The sequence below is a fragment of the Rattus norvegicus genome, chromosome 1 (genome assembly GCF_036323735.1).
Source record: "Rattus norvegicus strain BN/NHsdMcwi chromosome 1, GRCr8, whole genome shotgun sequence".
Lineage (NCBI taxonomy): Eukaryota > Metazoa > Chordata > Mammalia > Rodentia > Muridae > Rattus > Rattus norvegicus.
Genome location: NC_086019.1, coordinates 119,420,981 through 119,444,496, shown reverse-complemented (window position 1 = coordinate 119,444,496; position 23,516 = coordinate 119,420,981). Strand labels below are relative to the sequence as shown.

General features: G+C 41.7%; 13 non-coding genes across 13 annotated transcripts; all 13 read left to right on the top strand.

Moving 5' to 3' along the window:
• Window positions 1–195: 195 nt before the first annotated feature.
• Window positions 196–273, top strand: LOC134485323 (small nucleolar RNA SNORD115). Its single transcript, XR_010063362.1, has one exon. It is a non-coding gene; the product is annotated as a small nucleolar RNA SNORD115 (small nucleolar RNA).
• Window positions 274–2,034: 1,761 nt separating this feature from the next.
• Window positions 2,035–2,112, top strand: LOC134485322 (small nucleolar RNA SNORD115). Its single transcript, XR_010063361.1, has one exon. It is a non-coding gene; the product is annotated as a small nucleolar RNA SNORD115 (small nucleolar RNA).
• A 1,761-nt stretch (window positions 2,113–3,873) lies between these two features.
• Window positions 3,874–3,951, top strand: LOC134485321 (small nucleolar RNA SNORD115). Its single transcript, XR_010063360.1, has one exon. It is a non-coding gene; the product is annotated as a small nucleolar RNA SNORD115 (small nucleolar RNA).
• A 1,760-nt stretch (window positions 3,952–5,711) lies between these two features.
• LOC134485320 (small nucleolar RNA SNORD115) lies at window positions 5,712–5,789 on the top strand. The gene has a single exon (XR_010063359.1). It is a non-coding gene; the product is annotated as a small nucleolar RNA SNORD115 (small nucleolar RNA).
• A 1,761-nt stretch (window positions 5,790–7,550) lies between these two features.
• LOC134485319 (small nucleolar RNA SNORD115) lies at window positions 7,551–7,628 on the top strand. Its single transcript, XR_010063358.1, has one exon. It is a non-coding gene; the product is annotated as a small nucleolar RNA SNORD115 (small nucleolar RNA).
• Window positions 7,629–9,389: 1,761 nt separating this feature from the next.
• On the top strand, window positions 9,390–9,467 carry LOC134485318 (small nucleolar RNA SNORD115). Its single transcript, XR_010063357.1, has one exon. It is a non-coding gene; the product is annotated as a small nucleolar RNA SNORD115 (small nucleolar RNA).
• A 1,761-nt stretch (window positions 9,468–11,228) lies between these two features.
• On the top strand, window positions 11,229–11,306 carry LOC134485317 (small nucleolar RNA SNORD115). The gene has a single exon (XR_010063356.1). It is a non-coding gene; the product is annotated as a small nucleolar RNA SNORD115 (small nucleolar RNA).
• A 1,760-nt stretch (window positions 11,307–13,066) lies between these two features.
• On the top strand, window positions 13,067–13,144 carry LOC134485316 (small nucleolar RNA SNORD115). The gene has a single exon (XR_010063355.1). It is a non-coding gene; the product is annotated as a small nucleolar RNA SNORD115 (small nucleolar RNA).
• Window positions 13,145–14,905: 1,761 nt separating this feature from the next.
• On the top strand, window positions 14,906–14,983 carry LOC134485315 (small nucleolar RNA SNORD115). Its single transcript, XR_010063354.1, has one exon. It is a non-coding gene; the product is annotated as a small nucleolar RNA SNORD115 (small nucleolar RNA).
• A 1,761-nt stretch (window positions 14,984–16,744) lies between these two features.
• LOC134485314 (small nucleolar RNA SNORD115) lies at window positions 16,745–16,822 on the top strand. Its single transcript, XR_010063353.1, has one exon. It is a non-coding gene; the product is annotated as a small nucleolar RNA SNORD115 (small nucleolar RNA).
• Window positions 16,823–18,583: 1,761 nt separating this feature from the next.
• Window positions 18,584–18,661, top strand: LOC134485313 (small nucleolar RNA SNORD115). The gene has a single exon (XR_010063352.1). It is a non-coding gene; the product is annotated as a small nucleolar RNA SNORD115 (small nucleolar RNA).
• Window positions 18,662–20,421: 1,760 nt separating this feature from the next.
• Window positions 20,422–20,499, top strand: LOC134485312 (small nucleolar RNA SNORD115). Its single transcript, XR_010063351.1, has one exon. It is a non-coding gene; the product is annotated as a small nucleolar RNA SNORD115 (small nucleolar RNA).
• A 1,761-nt stretch (window positions 20,500–22,260) lies between these two features.
• LOC134485311 (small nucleolar RNA SNORD115) lies at window positions 22,261–22,338 on the top strand. Its single transcript, XR_010063350.1, has one exon. It is a non-coding gene; the product is annotated as a small nucleolar RNA SNORD115 (small nucleolar RNA).
• The last annotated feature ends 1,178 nt before the right edge of the window (window positions 22,339–23,516 follow it).

The window sequence follows — 23,516 nt, the reverse complement described above, 5'->3', positions numbered from 1 at the left end:
CTTGCTCTTTCCTTTTTAGAGAGGACAGTCTTGAAATTCAAGCTAGGTCTACCCTTATTCCACACAAGAGCGCTGTGCCCTTGTACCCTCTGCACTTGCAAGTGAGGATTCAAATTCTGAGGCAGTGTTGGCAGCCAAGGTAAGCCATGGTGCAGGTGAAATTACATTATTGACAGTTGTGTCCTACCTGTGTCTGGGTCAATGATGACAACAGAAAGTCAAGAACAGAATGATGACATAAAAATCATGCTCAATAGGATTACGCTGAGGCCCAACCAGGGAGCCAGGGTAACAAGCACTACTTAGTCTCTTTGAGGACCACTTGCGGGACTCATCTGAGCTGCTCTGATGACCTTGTGCTCTTTTCCCTCTGTGGGAACCTGGACAATCTTAGTGCAACTGTGCTGGCAAACACTGCCTGCCAACTAGCACCTAATCTCATAATCTGCTTGTGTGCAAGTCTGCAACACCAACCCTGTCATCATTACCCTCTCTGCTCTGATGTCTTGCAGTCACCTGGCATCACCCCTGCGGTCCAGTGGATCACTATTCCCAGGTGAGTGAAATGATCACGATTAATGGATTGAAATTCCTATAAGATATTCCTCAGTATTTTGACCAATAATTTCAGCCCATCAAAGGTTTCTTAATTAAAAATAATGCAATCCCAGTCAGAAATGAATTTCACTTCTCAGTATGTTTTGTCCCTTTGAACTGCACTATTAAAAATGTAGAGAAGTTCCTTTCTACCTGTAGTTCATACAGCCATAAAATTGAATATCTTGGAAGAGATCCTAGATGATACTATCTACACAAATGGAGGGATCTGGAATATGAATATACCTTTTGAATTTGGAGAAATTTCAGTCCACACACAGGCTCACAAATCAAAGCTGGTGCACAGAGATGGATTTCCAATGGCAAGGGGAACCCAGGAATAAGACTTTAGTTTAGAGATGAAGAAATTGGCGATAAATTTTCTGCATCAAAAGACACTCCAAGAATTATTGCCCCAAAGGGAGCTTCGCGAAATTTTTCACGAAACTCTCAGGCCACAGGGAACCTAGCCAGTAGGGTAGATTGAAGTTGAAGGTGTGGCTTTGGCTACCAATTCCCTTCTATGTGTCATCACACAGCTTCATTCTTGATCTTACTAAAATTTACTTCAGTATTCATCAGAAAACAAATGCTATCAAGGAGATGGTTTCTGGAGCTCTTGGGACAGAGGAACGTGATGTCAATGGGATACTTGCAAACACCAACTGATCTAGTCACACGAATTTTGGTCACATTCTGAGTTTCATCACATGGCAATCACTGAGTGCTAACGCTCAGGGATTCATGGCCAAAATACCTGTTGCTTTCTTCTGGGCAACAGATTCTCTTCAGCATTCACTTACCAGCTGTGGGAACTGATTGTTACCATGCAGTATGGAAATGGGGAGGAATGAACATAGCCTAGCACATAAAATCTGAAATGCACAAGTCTCATGAAAATTGGATTAAAGTATACGTAACTGTTCGTGTATTGTCCTTCCAATATTACTCAGGTAAATTCACCTTTGCCTTGGTTTCTGACAATGTTTAGCGATTGAAAGATTTGATCGGTGTATATGACAAAGAGCATGTGTCATCCCCTTCATCAATGATTTGGTTTTGGGTACCTATTGACCTATTGATCGCTTAGGGAAGTAACTTTCCATGTGTTGGGAATGTCAGCATGGAAGTGGATGTTGCAAGAGGGATTCTGTTAAGTGGCATCATACATTAGACTTCTTAAACAGCCTCCTTAAAATTAACATGATTGTATGAACTGAAGGGATACAATTGCCCTCACATCTTGCTCTTTCCTTTTTAGAGAGGACAGTCTTCAAATTCAAGCTAGGTCTACCCTTATTCCACACAAGAGCGCTGTGCCCTTGTACCCTCTGCACTTGCAAGTGAGGATTCAAATTCTGAGGCAGTGTTGGCAGCCAAGGTAAGCCATGGTGCAGGTGAAATTACATTATTGACAGTTGTGTCCTACCTGTGTCTGGGTCAATGATGACAACAGAAAGTCAAGAACAGAATGATGACATAAAAATCATGCTCAATAGGATTACGCTGAGGCCCAACCAGGGAGCCAGGGTAACAAGCACTACTTAGTCTCTTTGAGGACCACTTGCGGGACTCATCTGAGCTGCTCTGATGACCTTGTGCTCTTTTCCCTCTGTGGGAACCTGGACAATCTTAGTGCAACTGTGCTGGCAAACACTGCCTGCCAACTAGCACCTAATCTCATAATCTGCTTGTGTGCAAGTCTGCAACACCAACCCTGTCATCATTACCCTCTCTGCTCTGATGTCTTGCAGTCACCTGGCATCACCCCTGCGGTCCAGTGGATCACTATTCCCAGGTGAGTGAAATGATCACGATTAATGGATTGAAATTCCTATAAGATATTCCTCAGTATTTTGACCAATAATTTCAGCCCATCAAAGGTTTCTTAATTAAAAATAATGCAATCCCAGTCAGAAATGAATTTCACTTCTCAGTATGTTTTGTCCCTTTGAACTGCACTATTAAAAATGTAGAGAAGTTCCTTTCTACCTGTAGTTCATACAGCCATAAAATTGAATATCTTGGAAGAGATCCTAGATGATACTATCTACACAAATGGAGGGATCTGGAATATGAATATACCTTTTGAATTTGGAGAAATTTCAGTCCACACACAGGCTCACAAATCAAAGCTGGTGCACAGAGATGGATTTCCAATGGCAAGGGGAACCCAGGAATAAGACTTTAGTTTAGAGATGAAGAAATTGGCGATAAATTTTCTGCATCAAAAGACACTCCAAGAATTATTGCCCCAAAGGGAGCTTCGCGTAATTTTTCACGAAACTCTCAGGCCACAGGGAACCTAGCCAGTAGGGTAGATTGAAGTTGAAGGTGTGGCTTTGGCTACCAATTCCCTTCTATGTGTCATCACACAGCTTCATTCTTGATCTTACTATAATTTACTTCAGTATTCATCAGAAAACAAATGCTATCAAGGAGATGGTTTCTGGAGCTCTTGGGACAGAGGAACGTGATGTCAATGGGATACTTGCAAACACCAACTGATCTAGTCACACGAATTTTGGTCACATTCTGAGTTTCATCACATGGCAATCACTGAGTGCTAACGCTCAGGGATTCATGGCCAAAATACCTGTTGCTTTCTTCTGGGCAACAGATTCTCTTCAGCATTCACTTACCAGCTGTGGGAACTGATTGTTACCATGCAGTATGGAAATGGGGAGGAATGAACATAGCCTAGCACATAAAATCTGAAATGCACAAGTCTCATGAAAATTGGATTAAAGTATACGTAACTGTTCGTGTATTGTCCTTCCAATATTACTCAGGTAAATTCACCTTTGCCTTGGTTTCTGACAATGTTTAGCGATTGAAAGATTTGATCGGTGTATATGACAAAGAGCATGTGTCATCCCCTTCATCAATGATTTGGTTTTGGGTACCTATTGACCTATTGATCGCTTAGGGAAGTAACTTTCCATGTGTTGGGAATGTCAGCATGGAAGTGGATGTTGCAAGAGGGATTCTGCTAAGTGGCATCATACATTAGACTTCTTAAACAGCCTCCTTAAAATTAACATGATTGTATGAACTGAAGGGATACAATTGCCCTCACATCTTGCTCTTTCCTTTTTAGAGAGGACAGTCTTCAAATTCAAGCTAGGTCTACCCTTATTCCACACAAGAGCGCTGTGCCCTTGTACCCTCTGCACTTGCAAGTGAGGATTCAAATTCTGAGGCAGTGTTGGCAGCCAAGGTAAGCCATGGTGCAGGTGAAATTACATTATTGACAGTTGTGTCCTACCTGTGTCTGGGTCAATGATGACAACAGAAAGTCAAGAACAGAATGATGACATAAAAATCATGCTCAATAGGATTACGCTGAGGCCCAACCAGGGAGCCAGGGTAACAAGCACTACTTAGTCTCTTTGAGGACCACTTGCGGGACTCATCTGAGCTGCTCTGATGACCTTGTGCTCTTTTCCCTCTGTGGGAACCTGGACAATCTTAGTGCAACTGTGCTGGCAAACACTGCCTGCCAACTAGCACCTAATCTCATAATCTGCTTGTGTGCAAGTCTGCAACACCAACCCTGTCATCATTACCCTCTCTGCTCTGATGTCTTGCAGTCACCTGGCATCACCCCTGCGGTCCAGTGGATCACTATTCCCAGGTGAGTGAAATGATCACGATTAATGGAGTGAAATTCCTATAAGATATTCCTCAGTATTTTGACCAATAATTTCAGCCCATCAAAGGTTTCTTAATTAAAAATAATGCAATCCCAGTCAGAAATGAATTTCACTTCTCAGTATGTTTTGTCCCTTTGAACTGCACTATTAAAAATGTAGAGAAGTTCCTTTCTACCTGTAGTTCATACAGCCATAAAATTGAATATCTTGGAAGAGATCCTAGATGATACTATCTACACAAATGGAGGGATCTGGAATATGAATATACCTTTTGAATTTGGAGAAATTTCAGTCCACACACAGGCTCACAAATCAAAGCTGGTGCACAGAGATGGATTTCCAATGGCAAGGGGAACCCAGGAATAAGACTTTAGTTTAGAGATGAAGAAATTGGCGATAAATTTTCTGCATCAAAAGACACTCCAAGAATTATTGCCCCAAAGGGAGCTTCGCGTAATTTTTCACGAAACTCTCAGGCCACAGGGAACCTAGCCAGTAGGGTAGATTGAAGTTGAAGGTGTGGCTTTGGCTACCAATTCCTTCTATGTGTCATCACACAGCTTCATTCTTGATCTTACTATAATTTACTTCAGTATTCATCAGAAAACAAATGCTATCAAGGAGATGGTTTCTGGAGCTCTTGGGACAGAGGAACGTGATGTCAATGGGATACTTGCAAACACCAACTGATCTAGTCACACGAATTTTGGTCACATTCTGAGTTTCATCACATGGCAATCACTGAGTGCTAACGCTCAGGGATTCATGGCCAAAATACCTGTTGCTTTCTTCTGGGCAACAGATTCTCTTCAGCATTCACTTACCAGCTGTGGGAACTGATTGTTACCATGCAGTATGGAAATGGGGAGGAATGAACATAGCCTAGCACATAAAATCTGAAATGCACAAGTCTCATGAAAATTTGATTAAAGTATACGTAACTGTTCGTGTATTGTCCTTCCAATATTACTCAGGTAAATTCACCTTTGCCTTGGTTTCTGACAATGTTTATCGATTGAAAGATTTGATCGGTGTATATGACAAAGAGCATGTGTCATCCCCTTCATCAATGATTTGGTTTTGGGTACCTATTGACCTATTGATCGCTTAGGGAAGTAACTTTCCATGTGTTGGGAATGTCAGCATGGAAGTGGATGTTGCAAGAGGGATTCTGCTAAGTGGCATCATACATTAGACTTCTTAAACAGCCTCCTTAAAATTAATATGATCGTATGAACTGAAGGGATACAATTGCCCTCACATCTTGCTCTTTCCTTTTTAGAGAGGACAGTCTTCAAATTCAAGCTAGGTCTACCCTTATTCCACACAAGAGCGCTGTGCCCTTGTACCCTCTGCACTTGCAAGTGAGGATTCAAATTCTGAGGCAGTGTTGGCAGCCAAGGTAAGCAATGGTGCAGGTGAAATTACATTATTGACAGTTGTGTCCTACCTGTGTCTGGGTCAATGATGACAACAGAAAGTCAAGAACAGAATGATGACATAAAAATCATGCTCAATAGGATTACGCTGAGGCCCAACCAGGGAGCCAGGGTAACAAGCACTACTTAGTCTCTTTGAGGACCACTTGCGGGACTCATCTGAGCTGCTCTGATGACCTTGTGCTCTTTTCCCTCTGTGGGAACCTGGACAATCTTAGTGCAACTGTGCTGGCAAACACTGCCTGCCAACTAGCACCTAATCTCATAATCTGCTTGTGTGCAAGTCTGCAACACCAACCCTGTCATCATTACCCTCTCTGCTCTGATGTCTTGCAGTCACCTGGCATCACCCCTGCGGTCCAGTGGATCACTATTCCCAGGTGAGTGAAATGATCACGATTAATGGAGTGAAATTCCTATAAGATATTCCTCAGTATTTTGACCAATAATTTCAGCCCATCAAAGGTTTCTTAATTAAAAATAATGCAATCCCAGTCAGAAATGAATTTCACTTCTCAGTATGTTTTGTCCCTTTGAACTGCACTATTAAAAATGTAGAGAAGTTCCTTTCTACCTGTAGTTCATACAGCCATAAAATTGAATATCTTGGAAGAGATCCTAGATGATACTATCTACACAAATGGAGGGATCTGGAATATGAATATACCTTTTGAATTTGGAGAAATTTCAGTCCACACACAGGCTCACAAATCAAAGCTGGTGCACAGAGATGGATTTCCAATGGCAAGGGGAACCCAGGAATAAGACTTTAGTTTAGAGATGAAGAAATTGGCGATAAATTTTCTGCATCAAAAGACACTCCAAGAATTATTGCCCCAAAGGGAGCTTCGCGAAATTTTTCACGAAACTCTCAGGCCACAGGGAACCTAGCCAGTAGGGTAGATTGAAGTTGAAGGTGTGGCTTTGGCTACCAATTCCCTTCTATGTGTCATCACACAGCTTCATTCTTGATCTTACTAAAATTTACTTCAGTATTCATCAGAAAACAAATGCTATCAAGGAGATGGTTTCTGGAGCTCTTGGGACAGAGGAACGTGATGTCAATGGGATACTTGCAAACACCAACTGATCTAGTCACACGAATTTTGGTCACATTCTGAGTTTCATCACATGGCAATCACTGAGTGCTAACGCTCAGGGATTCATGGCCAAAATACCTGTTGCTTTCTTCTGGGCAACAGATTCTCTTCAGCATTCACTTACCAGCTGTGGGAACTGATTGTTACCATGCAGTATGGAAATGGGGAGGAATGAACATAGCCTAGCACATAAAATCTGAAATGCACAAGTCTCATGAAAATTGGATTAAAGTATACGTAACTGTTCGTGTATTGTCCTTCCAATATTACTCAGGTAAATTCACCTTTGCCTTGGTTTCTGACAATGTTTAGCGATTGAAAGATTTGATCGGTGTATATGACAAAGAGCATGTGTCATCCCCTTCATCAATGATTTGGTTTTGGGTACCTATTGACCTATTGATCGCTTAGGGAAGTAACTTTCCATGTGTTGGGCATGTCAGCATGGAAGTGGATGTTGCAAGAGTGATTCTGCTAAGTGGCATCATACATTAGACTTCTTAAACAGCCTCCTTAAAATTAATATGATTGTATGAACTGAAGGGATACAATTGCCCTCACATCTTGCTCTTTCCTTTTTAGAGAGGACAGTCTTCAAATTCAAGCTAGGTCTACCCTTATTCCACACAAGAGCGCTGTGCCCTTGTACCCTCTGCACTTGCAAGTGAGGATTCAAATTCTGAGGCAGTGTTGGCAGCCAAGGTAAGCCATGGTGCAGGTGAAATTACATTATTGACAGTTGTGTCCTACCTGTGTCTGGGTCAATGATGACAACAGAAAGTCAAGAACAGAATGATGACATAAAAATCATGCTCAATAGGATTACGCTGAGGCCCAACCAGGGAGCCAGGGTAACAAGCACTACTTAGTCTCTTTGAGGACCACTTGCGGGACTCATCTGAGCTGCTCTGATGACCTTGTGCTCTTTTCCCTCTGTGGGAACCTGGACAATCTTAGTGCAACTGTACTGGCAAACACTGCCTGCCAACTAGCACCTAATCTCATAATCTGCTTGTGTGCAAGTCTGCAACACCAACCCTGTCATCATTACCCTCTCTGCTCTGATGTCTTGCACTCACCTGGCATCACCCCTGCGGTCCAGTGGATCACTATTCCCAGGTGAGTGAAATGATCACGATTAATGGATTGAAATTCCTATAAGATATTCCTCAGTATTTTGACCAATAATTTCAGCCCATCAAAGGTTTCTTAATTAAAAATAATGCAATCCCAGTCAGAAATGAATTTCACTTCTCAGTATGTTTTGTCCCTTTGAACTGCACTATTAAAAATGTAGAGAAATTCCTTTCTACCTGTAGTTCATACAGCCATAAAATTGAATATCTTGGAAGAGATCCTAGATGATACTATCTACACAAATGGAGGGATCTGGAATATGAATATACCTTTTGAATTTGGAGAAATTTCAGTCCACACACAGGCTCACAAATCAAAGCTGGTGCACAGAGATGGATTTCCAATGGCAAGGGGAACCCAGGAATAAGACTTTAGTTTAGAGATGAAGAAATTGGCGATAAATTTTCTGCATCAAAAGACACTCCAAGAATTATTGCCCCAAAGGGAGCTTCGCGAAATTTTTCACGAAACTCTCAGGCCACAGGGAACCTAGCCAGTAGGGTAGATTGAAGTTGAAGGTGTGGCTTTGGCTACCAATTCCCTTCTATGTGTCATCACACAGCTTCATTCTTGATCTTACTAAAATTTACTTCAGTATTCATCAGAAAACAAATGCTATCAAGGAGATGGTTTCTGGAGCTCTTGGGACAGAGGAACGTGATGTCAATGGGATAATTGCAAACACCAACTGATCTAGTCACACGAATTTTGGTCACATTCTGAGTTTCATCACATGGCAATCACTGAGTGCTAACGCTCAGGGATTCATGGCCAAAATACCTGTTGCTTTCTTCTGGGCAACAGATTCTCTTCAGCATTCACTTACCAGCTGTGGGAACTGATTGTTACCATGCAGTATGGAAATGGGGAGGAATGAACATAGCCTAGCACATAAAATCTGAAATGCACAAGTCTCATGAAAATTTGATTAAAGTATACGTAACTGTTCGTGTATTGTCCTTCCAATATTACTCAGGTAAATTCACCTTTGCCTTGGTTTCTGACAATGTTTAGCGATTGAAAGATTTGATCGGTGTATATGACAAAGAGCATGTGTCATCCCCTTCATCAATGATTTGGTTTTGGGTACCTATTGACCTATTGATCGCTTAGGGAAGTAACTTTCCATGTGTTGGGAATGTCAGCATGGAAGTGGATGTAGCTAGAGTGATTCTGCTAAGTGGCATCATACATTAGACTTCTTAAACAGCCTCCTTAAAATTAATATGATTGTATGAACTGAAGGGATACAATTGCCCTCACATCTTGCTCTTTCCTTTTTAGAGAGGACAGTCTTCAAATTCAAGCTAGGTCTACCCTTATTCCACACAAGAGCGCTTTGCCCTTGTACCCTCTGCACTTGCAAGTGAGGATTCAAATTCTGAGGCAGTGTTGGCAGCCAAGGTAAGCCATGGTGCAGGTGAAATTACATTATTGACAGTTGTGTCCTACCTGTGTCTGGGTCAATGATGACAACAGAAAGTCAAGAACAGAATGATGACATAAAAATCATGCTCAATAGGATTACGCTGAGGCCCAACCAGGGAGCCAGGGTAACAAGCACTACTTAGTCTCTTTGAGGACCACTTGCGGGACTCATCTGAGCTGCTCTGATGACCTTGTGCTCTTTTCCCTCTGTGGGAACCTGGACAATCTTAGTGCAACTGTGCTGGCAAACACTGCCTGCCAACTAGCACCTAATCTCATAATCTGCTTGTGTGCAATTCTGCAACACCAACCCTGTCATCATTACCCTCTCTGCTCTGATGTCTTGCAGTCACCTGGCATCACCCCTGCGGTCCAGTGGATCACTATTCCCAGGTGAGTGAAATGATCACGATTAATGGATTGAAATTCCTATAAGATATTCCTCAGTATTTTGACCAATAATTTCAGCCCATCAAAGGTTTCTTAATTAAAAATAATGCAATCCCAGTCAGAAATGAATTTCACTCCTCAGTATGTTTTGTCTCTTTGAACTGCACTATTAAAAATGTAGAGAAGTTCCTTTCTACCTGTAGTTCATACAGCCATAAAATTGAATATCTTGGAAGAGATCCTAGATGATACTATCTACACAAATGGAGGGATCTGGAATATGAATATACCTTTTGAATTTGGAGAAATTTCAGTCCACACACAGGCTCACAAATCAAAGCTGGTGCACAGAGATGGATTTCCAATGGCAAGGGGAACCCAGGAATAAGACTTTAGTTTAGAGATGAAGAAATTGGCGATAAATTTTCTGCATAAAAGACACTCCGAGAATTATTGCCCCAAAGGGAGCTTCGCGAAATTTTTCACGAAACTCTCAGGCCACAGGGAACCTAGCCAGTAGGGTAGATTGAAGTTGAAGGTGTGGCTTTGGCTACCAATTCCCTTCTATGTGTCATCACACAGCTTCATTCTTGATCTTACTAAAATTTACTTCAGTATTCATCAGAAAACAAATGCTATCAAGGAGATGGTTTCTGGAGCTCTTGGGACAGAGGAACGTGATGTCAATGGGATACTTGCAAACACCAACTGATCTAGTCACACGAATTTTGGTCACATTCTGAGTTTCATCACATGGCAATCACTGAGTGCTAACGCTCAGGGATTCATGGCCAAAATACCTGTTGCTTTCTTCTGGGCAACAGATTCTCTTCAGCATTCACTTACCAGCTGTGGGAACTGATTGTTACCATGCAGTATGGAAATGGGGAGGAATGAACATAGCCTAGCACATAAAATCTGAAATGCACAAGTCTCATGAAAATTTGATTAAAGTATACGTAACTGTTCGTGTATTGTCCTTCCAATATTACTCAGGTAAATTCACCTTTGCCTTGGTTTCTGACAATGTTTAGCAATTGAAAGATTTGATCGGTGTATATGACAAAGAGCATGTGTCATCCCCTTCATCAATGATTTGGTTTTGGGTACCTATTGACCTATTGATCGCTTAGAGAAGTAACTTTCCATGTATTGGGAATGTCAGCATGGAAGTGGATGTTGCAAGAGTGATTCTGCTAAGTGGCATCATACATTTAGACTTCTTAAACAGCCTCCTTAAAATTAATATGATTGTATGAACTGAAGGGATACAATTGCCCTCACATCTTGCTCTTTCCTTTTTAGAGAGGACAGTCTTGAAATTCAAGCTAGGTCTACCCTTATTCCACACAAGAGCGCTGTGCCCTTTTACCCTCTGCACTTGCAAGTTAGGATTCAAATTCTGAGGCAGTGTTGGCAGCCAAGGTAAGCAATGGTGCAGGTGAAATTACATTATTGACAGTTGTGTCCTACCTGTGTCTGGGTCAATGATGACAACAGAAAGTCAAGAACAGAATGATGACATAAAAATCATGCTCAATAGGATTACGCTGAGGCCCAACCAGGGAGCCAGGGTAACAAGCACTACTTAGTCTCTTTGAGGACCACTTGCGGGACTCATCTGAGCTGCTCTGATGACCTTGTGCTCTTTTCCCTCTGTGGGAACCTGGACAATCTTAGTGCAACTGTGCTGGCAAACACTGCCTGCCAACTAGCACCTAATCTCATAATCTGCTTGTGTGCAAGTCTGCAACACCAACCCTGTCATCATTACCCTCTCTGCTCTGATGTCTTGCAGTCACCTGGCATCACCCCTGCGGTCCAGTGGATCACTATTCCCAGGTGAGTGAAATGATCACGATTAATGGATTGAAATTCCTATAAGATATTCCTCAGTATTTTGACCAATAATTTCAGCCCATCAAAGGTTTCTTAATTAAAAATAATGCAATCCCAGTCAGAAATGAATTTCACTTCTCAGTATGTTTTGTCCCTTTGAACTGCACTATTAAAAATGTAGAGAAGTTCCTTTCTACCTGTAGTTCATACAGCCATAAAATTGAATAACTTGGAAGAGATTCTAGATGATACTATCTACACAAATGGAGGGATCTGGAATATGAATATACCTTTTGAATTTGGAGAAATTTCAGTCCACACACAGGCTCACAAATCAAAGCTGGTGCACAGAGATGGATTTCCAATGGCAAGGGGAACCCAGGAATAAGACTTTAGTTTAGAGATGAAGAAATTGGCGATAAATTTTCTGCATCAAAAGACACTCCGAGAATTATTGCCCCAAAGGGAGCTTCGCGAAATTTTTCACGAAACTCTCAGGCCACAGGGAACCTAGCCAGTAGGGTAGATTGAAGTTGAAGGTGTGGCTTTGGCTACCAATTCCCTTCTATGTGTCATCACACAGCTTCATTCTTGATCTTACTAAAATTTACTTCAGTATTCATCAGAAAACAAATGCTATCAAGGAGATGGTTTCTGGAGCTCTTGGGACAGAGGAACGTGATGTCAATGGGATACTTGCAAACACCAACTGATCTAGTCACACGAATTTTGGTCACATTCTGAGTTTCATCACATGGCAATCACTAAGTGCTAACGCTCAGGGATTCATGGCCAAAATACCTGTTGCTTTCTTCTGGGCAACAGATTCTCTTCAGCATTCACTTACCAGCTGTGGGAACTGATTGTTACCATGCAGTATGGAAATGGGGAGGAATGAACATAGCCTAGCACATAAAATCTGAAATGCACAAGTCTCATGAAAATTTGATTAAAGTATACGTAACTGTTCATGTATTGTCCTTCCAATATTACTCAGGTAAATTCACCTTTGCCTTGGTTTCTGACAATGTTTAGCGATTGAAAGATTTGATCGGTGTATATGACAAAGAGCATGTGTCATCCCCTTCATCAATGATTTGGTTTTGGGTACCTATTGACCTATTGATCGCTTAGGGAAGTAACTTTCCATGTGTTGGGAATGTCAGCATGGAAGTGGATGTTGCAAGAGTGATTCTGCTAAGTGGCATCATACATTAGACTTCTTAAACAGCCTCCTTAAAATTAATATGATTGTATGAACTGAAGGGATACAATTGCCCTCACATCTTGCTCTTTCCATTTAGAGAGGACAGTCTTCAAATTCAAGCTAGGTCTACCCTTATTCCACACAAGAGCGCTGTGCCCTTGTACCCTCTGCACTTGCAAGTGAGGATTCAAATTCTGAGGCAGTGTTGGCAGCCAAGGTAAGCAATGGTGCAGGTGAAATTACATTATTGACAGTTGTGTCCTACCTGTGTCTGGGTCAATGATGACAACAGAAAGTCAAGAACAGAATGATGACATAAAAATCATGCTCAATAGGATTACGCTGAGGCCCAACCAGGGAGCCAGGGTAACAAGCACTACTTAGTCTCTTTGAGGACCACTTGCGGGACTCATCTGAGCTGCTCTGATGACCTTGTGCTCTTTCCCCTCTGTGGGAACCTGGACAATCTTAGTGCAACTGTGCTGGCAAACACTGCCTGCCAACTAGCACCTAATCTCATAATCTGCTTGTGTGCAAGTCTGCAACACCAACCCTGTCATCATTACCCTCTCTGCTCTGATGTCTTGCAGTCACCTGGCATCACCCCTGCGGTCCAGTGGATCACTATTCCCAGGTGAGTGAAATGATCACGATTAATGGATTGAAATTCCTATAAGATATTCCTCAGTATTTTGACCAATAATTTCAGCCCATCAAAGGTTTCTTAATTAAAAATAATGCAATCCCAGTCAGAAATGAATTTCACTTCTCAGTATGTTTTGTCCCTTTGAACTGCACTATTAAAAATGTAGAGAAATTCCTTTCTACCTGTAGTTCATACAGCCATAAAATTGAATATCTTGGAAGAGATCCTAGATGATACTATCTACACAAATGGAGGGATCTGGAATATGAATATACCTTTTGAATTTGGAGAAATTTCAGTCCACACACAGGCTCACAAATCAAAGCTGGTGCACAGAGATGGATTTCCAATGGCAAGGGGAACCCAGGAATAAGACTTTAGTTTAGAGATGAAGAAATTGGCGATAAATTTTCTGCATCAAAAGACACTCCAAGAATTATTGCCCCAAAGGGAGCTTCGCGAAATTTTTCACGAAACTCTCAGGCCACAGGGAACCTAGCCAGTAGGGTAGATTGAAGTTGAAGGTGTGGCTTTGGCTACCAATTCCCTTCTATGTGTCATCACACAGCTTCATTCTTGATCTTACTAAAATTTACTTCAGTATTCATCAGAAAACAAATGCTATCAAGGAGATGGTTTCTGGAGCTCTTGGGACAGAGGAACGTGATGTCAATGGGATACTTGCAAACACCAACTGATCTAGTCACACGAATTTTGGTCACATTCTGAGTTTCATCACATGGCAATCACTAAGTGATAACGCTCAGGGATTCATGGCCAGAATACCTGTTGCTTTCTTCTGGGCAACAGATTCTCTTCAGCATTCACTTACCAGCTGTGGGAACTGATTGTTACCATGCAGTATGGAAATGGGGAGGAATGAACATAGCCTAGCACATAAAATCTGAAATGCACAAGTCTCATGAAAATTTGATTAAAGTATACGTAACTGTTCGTGTATTGTCCTTCCAATATTACTCAGGTAAATTCACCTTTGCCTTGGTTTCTGACAATGTTTAGCAATTGAAACATTTGATCGGTGTATATGACAAAGAGCATGTGTCATCCCCTTCATCAATGATTTGGTTTTGGGTACCTATTGACCTATTGATCGCTTAGGGAAGTAACTTTCCATGTGTTGGGCATGTCAGCATGGAAGTGGATGTTGCAAGAGGGATTCTGCTAAGTGGCATCATACATTAGACTTCTTAAACAGCCTCCTTAAAATTAATATGATTGTATGAACTGAAGGGATACAATTGCCCTCACATCTTGCTCTTTCCTTTTTAGAGAGGACAGTCTTCAAATTCAAGCTAGGTCTACCCTTATTCCACACAAGAGCGCTGTGCCCTTGTACCCTCTGCACTTGCAAGTGAGGATTCAAATTCTGAGGCAGTGTTGGCAGCCAAGGTAAGCAATGGTGCAGGTGAAATTACATTATTGACAGTTGTGTCCTACCTGTGTCTGGGTCAATGATGACAACAGAAAGTCAAGAACAGAATGATGACATAAAAATCATGCTCAATAGGATTACGCTGAGGCCCAACCAGGGAGCCAGGTTAACAAGCACTACTTAGTCTCTTTGAGGACCACTTGCGGGACTCATCTGAGCTGCTCTGATGACCTTGTGCTCTTTCCCCTCTGTGGGAACCTGGACAATCTTAGTGCAACTGTGCTGGCAAACACTGCCTGCCAACTAGCACCTAATCTCATAATCTGCTTGTGTGCAAGTCTGCAACACCAACCCTGGCATCATTACCCTCTCTGCTCTGATGTCTTGCAGTCACCTGGCATCACCCCTGCGGTCCAGTGGATCACTATTCCCAGGTGAGTGAAATGATCACGATTAATGGAGTGAAATTCCTATAAGATATTCCTCAGTATTTTGACCAATAATTTCAGCCCATCAAAGGTTTCTTAATTAAAAATAATGCAATCCCAGTCAGAAATGAATTTCACTTCTCAGTATGTTTTGTCCCTTTGAACTGCACTATTAAAAATGTAGAGAAGTTCCTTTCTACCTGTAGTTCATACAGCCATAAAATTGAATATCTTGGAAGAGATCCTAGATGATACTATCTACACAAATGGAGGGATCTGGAATATGAATATACCTTTTGAATTTGGAGAAATTTCAGTCCACACACAGGCTCACAAATCAAAGCTGGTGCACAGAGATGGATTTCCAATGGCAAGGGGAACCCAGGAATAAGACTTTAGTTTAGAGATGAAGAAATTGGCGATAAATTTTCTGCATCAAAAGACACTCCAAGAATTATTGCCCCAAAGGGAGCTTCGCGAAATTTTTCACGAAACTCTCAGGCCACAGGGAACCTAGCCAGTAGGGTAGATTGAAGTTGAAGGTGTGGCTTTGGCTACCAATTCCCTTCTATGTGTCATCACACAGCTTCATTCTTGATCTTACTAAAATTTACTTCAGTATTCATCAGAAAACAAATGCTATCAAGGAGATGGTTTCTGGAGCTCTTGGGACAGAGGAACGTGATGTCAATGGGATACTTGCAAACACCAACTGATCTAGTCACACGAATTTTGGTCACATTCTGAGTTTCATCACATGGCAATCACTGAGTGCTAACGCTCAGGGATTCATGGCCAAAATACCTGTTGCTTTCTTCTGGGCAACAGATTCTCTTCAGCATTCACTTACCAGCTGTGGGAACTGATTGTTACCATGCAGTATGGAAATGGGGAGGAATGAACATAGCCTAGCACATAAAATCTGAAATGCACAAGTCTCATGAAAATTGGATTAAAGTATACGTAACTGTTCGTGTATTGTCCTTCCAATATTACTCAGGTAAATTCACCTTTGCCTTGGTTTCTGACAATGTTTAGCGATTGAAAGATTTGATCGGTGTATATGACAAAGAGCATGTGTCATCCCCTTCATCAATGATTTGGTTTTGGGTACCTATTGACCTATTGATCGCTTAGGGAAGTAACTTTCCATGTGTTGGGCATGTCAGCATGGAAGTGGATGTTGCAAGAGTGATTCTGCTAAGTGGCATCATACATTAGACTTCTTAAACAGCCTCCTTAAAATTAATATGATTGTATGAACTGAAGGGATACAATTGCCCTCACATCTTGCTCTTTCCTTTTTAGAGAGGACAGTCTTCAAATTCAAGCTAGGTCTACCCTTATTCCACACAAGAGCGCTGTGCCCTTGTACCCTCTGCACTTGCAAGTGAGGATTCAAATTCTGAGGCAGTGTTGGCAGCCAAGGTAAGCCATGGTGCAGGTGAAATTACATTATTGACAGTTGTGTCCTACCTGTGTCTGGGTCAATGATGACAACAGAAAGTCAAGAACAGAATGATGACATAAAAATCATGCTCAATAGGATTACGCTGAGGCCCAACCAGGGAGCCAGGGTAACAAGCACTACTTAGTCTCTTTGAGGACCACTTGCGGGACTCATCTGAGCTGCTCTGATGACCTTGTGCTCTTTTCCCTCTGTGGGAACCTGGACAATCTTAGTGCAACTGTACTGGCAAACACTGCCTGCCAACTAGCACCTAATCTCATAATCTGCTTGTGTGCAAGTCTGCAACACCAACCCTGTCATCATTACCCTCTCTGCTCTGATGTCTTGCAGTCACCTGGCATCACCCCTGCGGTCCAGTGGATCACTATTCCCAGGTGAGTGAAATGATCACGATTAATGGAGTGAAATTCCTATAAGATATTCCTCAGTATTTTGACCAATAATTTCAGCCCATCAAAGGTTTCTTAATTAAAAATAATGCAATCCCAGTCAGAAATGAATTTCACTCCTCAGTATGTTTTGTCCCTTTGAACTGCACTATTAAAAATGTAGAGAAATTCCTTTCTACCTGTAGTTCATACAGCCATAAAATTGAATATCTTGGAAGAGATCCTAGATGATACTATCTACACAAATGGAGGGATCTGGAATATGAATATACCTTTTGAATTTGGAGAAATTTCAGTCCACACACAGGCTCACAAATCAAAGCTGGTGCACAGAGATGGATTTCCAATGGCAAGGGGAACCCAGGAATAAGACTTTAGTTTAGAGATGAAGAAATTGGCGATAAATTTTCTGCATCAAAAGACACTCCAAGAATTATTGCCCCAAAGGGAGCTTCGCGAAATTTTTCACGAAACTCTCAGGCCACAGGGAACCTAGCCAGTAGGGTAGATTGAAGTTGAAGGTGTGGCTTTGGCTACCAATTCCCTTCTATGTGTCATCACACAGCTTCATTCTTGATCTTACTAAAATTTACTTCAGTATTCATCAGAAAACAAATGCTATCAAGGAGATGGTTTCTGGAGCTCTTGGGACAGAGGAACGTGATGTCAATGGGATAATTGCAAACACCAACTGATCTAGTCACACGAATTTTGGTCACATTCTGAGTTTCATCACATGGCAATCACTGAGTGCTAACGCTCAGGGATTCATGGCCAAAATACCTGTTGCTTTCTTCTGGGCAACAGATTCTCTTCAGCATTCACTTACCAGCTGTGGGAACTGATTGTTACCATGCAGTATGGAAATGGGGAGGAATGAACATAGCCTAGCACATAAAATCTGAAATGCACAAGTCTCATGAAAATTTGATTAAAGTATACGTAACTGTTCGTGTATTGTCCTTCCAATATTACTCAGGTAAATTCACCTTTGCCTTGGTTTCTGACAATGTTTAGCGATTGAAAGATTTGATCGGTGTATATGACAAAGAGCATGTGTCATCCCCTTCATCAATGATTTGGTTTTGGGTACCTATTGACCTATTGATCGCTTAGGGAAGTAACTTTCCATGTGTTGGGAATGTCAGCATGGAAGTGGATGTTGCAAGAGGGATTCTGCTAAGTGGCATCATACATTAGACTTCTTAAACAGCCTCCTTAAAATTAACATGATTGTATGAACTGAAGGGATACAATTGCCCTCACATCTTGCTCTTTCCTTTTTAGAGAGGACAGTCTTCAAATTCAAGCTAGGTCTACCCTTATTCCACACAAGAGCGCTTTGCCCTTGTACCCTCTGCACTTGCAAGTGAGGATTCAAATTCTGAGGCAGTGTTGGCAGCCAAGGTAAGCCATGGTGCAGGTGAAATTACATTATTGACAGTTGTGTCCTACCTGTGTCTGGGTCAATGATGACAACAGAAAGTCAAGAACAGAATGATGACATAAAAATCATGCTCAATAGGATTACGCTGAGGCCCAACCAGGGAGCCAGGGTAACAAGCACTACTTAGTCTCTTTGAGGACCACTTGCGGGACTCATCTGAGCTGCTCTGATGACCTTGTGCTCTTTTCCCTCTGTGGGAACCTGGACAATCTTAGTGCAACTGTGCTGGCAAACACTGCCTGCCAACTAGCACCTAATCTCATAATCTGCTTGTGTGCAATTCTGCAACACCAACCCTGTCATCATTACCCTCTCTGCTCTGATGTCTTGCAGTCACCTGGCATCACCCCTGCGGTCCAGTGGATCACTATTCCCAGGTGAGTGAAATGATCACGATTAATGGATTGAAATTCCTATAAGATATTCCTCAGTATTTTGACCAATAATTTCAGCCCATCAAAGGTTTCTTAATTAAAAATAATGCAATCCCAGTCAGAAATGAATTTCACTCCTCAGTATGTTTTGTCTCTTTGAACTGCACTATTAAAAATGTAGAGAAGTTCCTTTCTACCTGTAGTTCATACAGCCATAAAATTGAATATCTTGGAAGAGATCCTAGATGATACTATCTACACAAATGGAGGGATCTGGAATATGAATATACCTTTTGAATTTGGAGAAATTTCAGTCCACACACAGGCTCACAAATCAAAGCTGGTGCACAGAGATGGATTTCCAATGGCAAGGGGAACCCAGGAATAAGACTTTAGTTTAGAGATGAAGAAATTGGCGATAAATTTTCTGCATAAAAGACACTCCGAGAATTATTGCCCCAAAGGGAGCTTCGCGAAATTTTTCACGAAACTCTCAGGCCACAGGGAACCTAGCCAGTAGGGTAGATTGAAGTTGAAGGTGTGGCTTTGGCTACCAATTCCCTTCTATGTGTCATCACACAGCTTCATTCTTGATCTTACTAAAATTTACTTCAGTATTCATCAGAAAACAAATGCTATCAAGGAGATGGTTTCTGGAGCTCTTGGGACAGAGGAACGTGATGTCAATGGGATACTTGCAAACACCAACTGATCTAGTCACACGAATTTTGGTCACATTCTGAGTTTCATCACATGGCAATCACTGAGTGCTAACGCTCAGGGATTCATGGCCAAAATACCTGTTGCTTTCTTCTGGGCAACAGATTCTCTTCAGCATTCACTTACCAGCTGTGGGAACTGATTGTTACCATGCAGTATGGAAATGGGGAGGAATGAACATAGCCTAGCACATAAAATCTGAAATGCACAAGTCTCATGAAAATTTGATTAAAGTATACGTAACTGTTCGTGTATTGTCCTTCCAATATTACTCAGGTAAATTCACCTTTGCCTTGGTTTCTGACAATGTTTAGCAATTGAAACATTTGATCGGTGTATATGACAAAGAGCATGTGTCATCCCCTTCATCAATGATTTGGTTTTGGGTACCTATTGACCTATTGATCGCTTAGGGAAGTAACTTTCCATGTGTTGGGAATGTCAGCATGGAAGTGGATGTTGCAAGAGTGATTCTGCTAAGTGGCATCATACATTAGACTTCTTAAACAGCCTCCTTAAAATTAATATGATTGTATGAACTGAAGGGATACAATTGCCCTCACATCTTGCTCTTTCCTTTTTAGAGAGGACAGTCTTCAAATTCAAGCTAGGTCTACCCTTATTCCACACAAGAGCGCTGTGCCCTTGTACCCTCTGCACTTGCAAGTGAGGATTCAAATTCTGAGGCAGTGTTGGCAGCCAAGGTAAGCAATGGTGCAGGTGAAATTACATTATTGACAGTTGTGTCCTACCTGTGTCTGGGTCAATGATGACAACAGAAAGTCAAGAACAGAATGATGACATAAAAATCATGCTCAATAGGATTACGCTGAGGCCCAACCAGGGAGCCAGGTTAACAAGCACTACTTAGTCTCTTTGAGGACCACTTGCGGGACTCATCTGAGCTGCTCTGATGACCTTGTGCTCTTTCCCCTCTGTGGGAACCTGGACAATCTTAGTGCAACTGTGCTGGCAAACACTGCCTGCCAACTAGCACCTAATCTCATAATCTGCTTGTGTGCAAGTCTGCAACACCAACCCTGGCATCATTACCCTCTCTGCTCTGATGTCTTGCAGTCACCTGGCATCACCCCTGCGGTCCAGTGGATCACTATTCCCAGGTGAGTGAAATGATCACGATTAATGGATTGAAATTCCTATAAGATATTCCTCAGTATTTTGACCAATAATTTCAGCCCATCAAAGGTTTCTTAATTAAAAATAATGCAATCCCAGTCAGAAATGAATTTCACTTCTCAGTATGTTTTGTCCCTTTGAACTGCACTATTAAAAATGTAGAGAAGTTCCTTTCTACCTGTAGTTCATACAGCCATAAAATTGAATATCTTGGAAGAGATCCTAGATGATACTATCTACACAAATGGAGGGATCTGGAATATGAATATACCTTTTGAATTTGGAGAAATTTCAGTCCACACACAGGCTCACAAATCAAAGCTGGTGCACAGAGATGGATTTCCAATGGCAAGGGGAACCCAGGAATAAGACTTTAGTTTAGAGATGAAGAAATTGGCGATAAATTTTCTGCATCAAAAGACACTCCAAGAATTATTGCCCCAAAGGGAGCTTCGCGAAATTTTTCACGAAACTCTCAGGCCACAGGGAACCTAGCCAGTAGGGTAGATTGAAGTTGAAGGTGTGGCTTTGGCTACCAATTCCCTTCTATGTGTCATCACACAGCTTCATTCTTGATCTTACTAAAATTTACTTCAGTATTCATCAGAAAACAAATGCTATCAAGGAGATGGTTTCTGGAGCTCTTGGGACAGAGGAACGTGATGTCAATGGGATACTTGCAAACACCAACTGATCTAGTCACACGAATTTTGGTCACATTCTGAGTTTCATCACATGGCAATCACTGAGTGCTAACGCTCAGGGATTCATGGCCAAAATACCTGTTGCTTTCTTCTGGGCAACAGATTCTCTTCAGCATTCACTTACCAGCTGTGGGAACTGATTGTTACCATGCAGTATGGAAATGGGGAGGAATGAACATAGCCTAGCACATAAAATCTGAAATGCACAAGTCTCATGAAAATTGGATTAAAGTATACGTAACTGTTCGTGTATTGTCCTTCCAATATTACTCAGGTAAATTCACCTTTGCCTTGGTTTCTGACAATGTTTAGCGATTGAAAGATTTGATCGGTGTATATGACAAAGAGCATGTGTCATCCCCTTCATCAATGATTTGGTTTTGGGTACCTATTGACCTATTGATCGCTTAGGGAAGTAACTTTCCATGTGTTGGGCATGTCAGCATGGAAGTGGATGTTGCAAGAGTGATTCTGCTAAGTGGCATCATACATTAGACTTCTTAAACAGCCTCCTTAAAATTAATATGATTGTATGAACTGAAGGGATACAATTGCCCTCACATCTTGCTCTTTCCTTTTTAGAGAGGACAGTCTTCAAATTCAAGCTAGGTCTACCCTTATTCCACACAAGAGCGCTGTGCCCTTGTACCCTCTGCACTTGCAAGTGAGGATTCAAATTCTGAGGCAGTGTTGGCAGCCAAGGTAAGCCATGGTGCAGGTGAAATTACATTATTGACAGTTGTGTCCTACCTGTGTCTGGGTCAATGATGACAACAGAAAGTCAAGAACAGAATGATGACATAAAAATCATGCTCAATAGGATTACGCTGAGGCCCAACCAGGGAGCCAGGGTAACAAGCACTACTTAGTCTCTTTGAGGACCACTTGCGGGACTCATCTGAGCTGCTCTGATGACCTTGTGCTCTTTTCCCTCTGTGGGAACCTGGACAATCTTAGTGCAACTGTACTGGCAAACACTGCCTGCCAACTAGCACCTAATCTCATAATCTGCTTGTGTGCAAGTCTGCAACACCAACCCTGTCATCATTACCCTCTCTGCTCTGATGTCTTGCAGTCACCTGGCATCACCCCTGCGGTCCAGTGGATCACTATTCCCAGGTGAGTGAAATGATCACGATTAATGGATTGAAATTCCTATAAGATATTCCTCAGTATTTTGACCAATAATTTCAGCCCATCAAAGGTTTCTTAATTAAAAATAATGCAATCCCAGTCAGAAATGAATTTCACTTCTCAGTATGTTTTGTCCCTTTGAACTGCACTATTAAAAATGTAGAGAAATTCCTTTCTACCTGTAGTTCATACAGCCATAAAATTGAATATCTTGGAAGAGATCCTAGATGATACTATCTACACAAATGGAGGGATCTGGAATATGAATATACCTTTTGAATTTGGAGAAATTTCAGTCCACACACAGGCTCACAAATCAAAGCTGGTGCACAGAGATGGATTTCCAATGGCAAGGGGAACCCAGGAATAAGACTTTAGTTTAGAGATGAAGAAATTGGCGATAAATTTTCTGCATCAAAAGACACTCCAAGAATTATTGCCCCAAAGGGAGCTTCGCGAAATTTTTCACGAAACTCTCAGGCCACAGGGAACCTAGCCAGTAGGGTAGATTGAAGTTGAAGGTGTGGCTTTGGCTACCAATTCCCTTCTATGTGTCATCACACAGCTTCATTCTTGATCTTACTAAAATTTACTTCAGTATTCATCAGAAAACAAATGCTATCAAGGAGATGGTTTCTGGAGCTCTTGGGACAGAGGAACGTGATGTCAATGGGATAATTGCAAACACCAACTGATCTAGTCACACGAATTTTGGTCACATTCTGAGTTTCATCACATGGCAATCACTGAGTGCTAACGCTCAGGGATTCATGGCCAAAATACCTGTTGCTTTCTTCTGGGCAACAGATTCTCTTCAGCATTCACTTACCAGCTGTGGGAACTGATTGTTACCATGCAGTATGGAAATGGGGAGGAATGA